Below are 4,545 nucleotides of genomic sequence, written 5' to 3' on the forward strand. Positions count from 1 at the left end.
GGCCGGTAGCTGGGCCGGTTGGCCCGGGGGGGGGGTCTTTTCCCTTTTTGTTAGTTTTCTATTTTTTTCTTTTCTGTTTAATTCATTTTAAGTATTTAGACATTTTCTAAAAATGTGTTTACTTCACTATAATTACCTATGCAATATTTGACATAGTCCGGACATTTTTATTTTAATGTTTGAAAACTTTGGTGGTTTGCTGTTAATTCAAATTTGGATTTGAATAGTTTTGATCCGACGTGAGATTAGCAACAGTAGCCGGGATGATGTGGCATCGTTAACGTGGGATTACTGTAGCATGATTATCGGGGCGTTACAAATCTCCTCCACTACAAGAAATCTCGTCCCGAGATTTAGGAGGTAGAAGGGAACAGTGCGGGGTACTCTTCGCGGAGACGATCCTCACGTTCCCAAGTGGCTTCATCTTCAGAATGGTGCGACAACTGAACTTTGAGGAATTGACCGCCTTCTGACATGTGCGGCATTCAGCTTGGTCGAGAATGCGGACCGGATGCTCTTTATAGGAGAGTCCTATTGCAACTCAAGCACTTCATGATCCACTACTCGGATTGGGTCCTTGAAGCAGCGGCGGAGTTGTGACACGTGGAACACATCGTGAACCTGAGAACGGTTCGGCAGAAGCTCCAGTTGGTATGCCACTTTTCCATGCCTTTCCAGAATAGTGAAAGGACCAATATAGCGAGGAGCTAGCTTGCCCTTTATCCCAAAGCGGTGAGCACCCTTCATTGGTGTGACTCGAAGATAAGCCTTTTCGCCAGGTTGATAGACCATGTCCTTATGATGATAGTCATACTGACTCTTTTGATGTGACTGAGCAGTCTTGAGATTCTCACGAATAATGCGAACTTGTTCTTCGGCATGTTGGATAATATCCGGACCGAAGAGTGGACGTTCCCCAGTTTCTGACCAATTCAGAGGGGTTCGACACTTTCGTACATATAACACTTTGAAGGGGGCCATCTTCAGACTAGCTTGATAGCTATTATTATAAGAGAACTCAGCATACGGGAGACACTACAAAAAAAAGACACATCCGTGACATTTTGGGCCGAACAAATTTTTTTTCTGTCATACATATGACACTTCTATGACGATAATTGTGACAAAACCCGGTATCATCATAGATGTGGTGGGCTCCTACTTCTATGACAAAAAATCATGACAGAAAATGGGCTTTTCGTCTTGGGCGGGCCGGAGACGCAACTGTATGAACAGTGAGCGTTGCAGGGGGGTTTGGATGAATAGTGAGCGGTGGCGTTGCCTCTGGATGAATAGGACCCCATGGTGTGGAGGGCTAGATGAACAGTAGATGGTGGAGGGGTTCCCGTGGAGGGGTGGTTGAACAAGACCCCGTGGTGTGGAGAGCTGGATGAACAGTAGATGGTGGAGGGGTGCCCGTGGAGGGGTGGTTGAACAGTAGCCGGTGGAGTAGCGCACGGTGGAGGCTAGATGAACAGGAGCCCGTGGAGACTGGAGGAGGTTGACGGTAGCCCGTGGAGGCTGGAGGAGGTCGACGGTGGAGATGAACAGTATGCCGTGGAGTCCCGTTTTGCGGTACGCCACACCCCTCCCAATGAACATGACCCCCATTTCGACCATAGCGTTCCAACACAAGTCCATTTCGTCCATTTTGCGGTACGCCACACCCTTTCCGATCAACAGGACCCCCGTTTTGACCGTAGGAGGTCCGTTTCCTCTGTTTTGCGATAAGCCACACCCCTCCCGATCAACAGGACCCCCGTTTCGACCGTAGGAGGTCCATTTCCTCTGTTTTGTGGTACGCCAGACCCCTCCCGATCAACAGGACCCTGTTCAGAACATGCCTGGTCGAACACAAGGTCGTTTCCTCCGTTGTGCGGTACGCCAGGCCTTGTTTCCATCGCCTGTTCCATCCAAGCCCTCCCGATGAACACGACCACGCATTCCGTTCCAACCCAGCCGGTTGGCTCCCCATGAACACGACGACGACGTTGTTTCTCCGTTCTGACCCAGCCATGTACACGAGCCCTGGCCGTACGTATATATGCACGAGTAGGCGTTCGAGACCCCGCCCGTATGTACACATACGTGGCCGTATTTTCTTTCTTGCATCCTGGCCGCTGTACGTACGTGTACATGCTACGTGCACGCCTCTACTACGACACGTACGCGCCTCTACTACGACACGTGCGTGAAGGAAATATGCCCTAGAGGCAATAATAAAGTTATTATTTATTTCCTCATATCATGAGAAATGTTTATTATTCATGCTATAATTGTATTAACCGAAAACATGATACATGTGTGAATACATAGACAAACTTAATGTCACTAGTATGCCTCTACTGACTTGCTCATTAATCAAAGATGGTTATGTTTCCTAACCATAGACATGTGTTGTGATTTGATTAACGGGATCACATCATTAGGAGAATGATGTGATTGACTTGACCCATTCCTTTAGCTTAGCACTTGATTGTTTAGTATGTTGCTATTGCTTTCTTCATGACTTATACATGTTCCTACAACTACGAGATTATGCAACTCCCGTTTACCAAAGGAACACTTTATGTGCTACCAAACGTCACAACGTAACTGGGTGATTATAAAGGAGCTCTACAGGTGTCTCCGAAGGTACATGTTGGGTTGGCATATTTCGAGATTAGGATTTGTCACTCCGATTGTCGGAGAGGTATCTCTGGGCCCTCTCGGTAATGCACATCACTATAAGCCTTGCAAGCAATGTAGCTAATGAGTTAGTTACGGAATGATGCATTACGTAACGAGTAAAGAGACTTGCCGGGAACGAGATTGAACTAGGTATTGAGGTACCGACGATCAAATCTCGGGCAAGTAACATACCGATGACAAAGGGAGCAACGTATGTTGTTATGTGGTGTGACCGATAAAGATCTTCGTAGAATATGTAGGAGCCAGTATGAGCATCCAGGTTCCGCTATTGGTTATTGATCGGAAACGATTCTCGGTCATGTCTACATAGTTGTCGAACCCGTAGGGTCCGCACGCTTAAGGTTTCGATGACAGTTATATTATGAGTTTATGAGTTTTGATGTACCGAAGTTTGTTCGGAGTCCCAAATGTGATTACGGACATGACGAGGAGTCTCGAAATGGTCGAGACATGAAGATTGATATATTGGAAGCCTATATTTGGATATCAGAAGTGTTTCGGGAGAAATCGGGATTTTACCGGAGTAGCGGGAGGTTACCGGAACCCCCCGAGGGCTTAATGGGCCTACATGGGCCCTAGTGGAGAGGAAGAGAGGAGGCAAGGGCTGGGCCGCGCGCCCCTCCCCCCTAGTCTGAATAGGACAAGGAGAGGGGGGCGGCGCCCCCCTTTCCTTCCTCTCTCGCTCCTCCTTCGCCCCTTCTCCTACTCCAACTAGGAAAGAAGGGAGTCCTACTCCCGGTGGGAGTAGGACTCCCCTTGGTGCGCCCCTCCTTGGCCGGCCGCCCCCTCCCCCTTGGATCCTTTATATACGGGGGCAGGGGGGCACCTCTAGACACAACAATTGATCATTGATCTCTTAGCCGTGTGCGGTGCCCCCCTCCACCATAGTCCTCCTCAATAATATTGTAGCGGTGCTTAGGCGAAGCCCTGCGACGGTAGAACATCAAGATCGTCACCACGCCGTCGTGCTGACGGAACTCTCCCTCGACACTCGGCTGGATCGGAGTTCGAAGGATGTCATCGAGCTTAACGTGTGCTAGAACTCAGAGGTGCCGTAGTTTCGGTGCTTGATCGGTCGGGCCGTGAAGACGTATGACTACATCAACCGTGTTGTCATAACGCTTCCGCTTTCGGTCTACGAGGGTACGTGGACTATACTCTCCCCTCTCGTTGCTATGCATCACCATGATCTTGCGTGCGCGTAGGATTTTTTTTGAAATTACTACGTTCCCCAATAGTGCGCGCCTCTACATCGACCCGTATATATGTACGTACACGTTCGCGACCAGAATGACAATGGTACGAACGCTTCGACCAGGTGGGTCCCGACTGTCAGGCACTTCCTTGCCTACAAAGATGTAGCTGGTGGATCCGAGCAGTCAGGGGGGCGAATCGTTTTGGTTTTTTTGCCCGGACGCACTTCCTTGCGTGCGAAGGTGTAGCTGGTGGGTCCCAGCAGTCAGGGGGAAATGTTTTTTTTGCGAAATACGGTGGCCCGTCCGGTGGGTCCTTGCTGTCAGGTGGAGGAATAATTATTTTGCGCGTAATAAGGAGGCACTTCCTTGCGGCCACCGTGGACCTAGCCGTGGACAGTACTCTTCCGATGGAAGTCGGTCGTTGACCACATTGACCACGCCGAGTCGAGAGCACCACAACGGTGGACGATGGCGAGGCCTAGGAAGGGGACGACGTGGAGCCAGGGAAAACGCAATAGTGGATGCCCACGCGAAGAGGAGTATGAGGGTTCACTGGTTCGGCTGCGGTGTGAGGCTACCGTCGCCGCAGAATAACAGGGGGTGTGGGTGAGTAGAGGGATGGCCTGGCCAGCGGTGGGAGTAGTAGGGGGCGGTGACG

The sequence above is a fragment of the Triticum dicoccoides genome, chromosome 4B, assembly GCF_002162155.2.
Source record: "Triticum dicoccoides isolate Atlit2015 ecotype Zavitan chromosome 4B, WEW_v2.0, whole genome shotgun sequence".
Taxonomy (NCBI): domain Eukaryota; kingdom Viridiplantae; phylum Streptophyta; class Magnoliopsida; order Poales; family Poaceae; genus Triticum; species Triticum dicoccoides.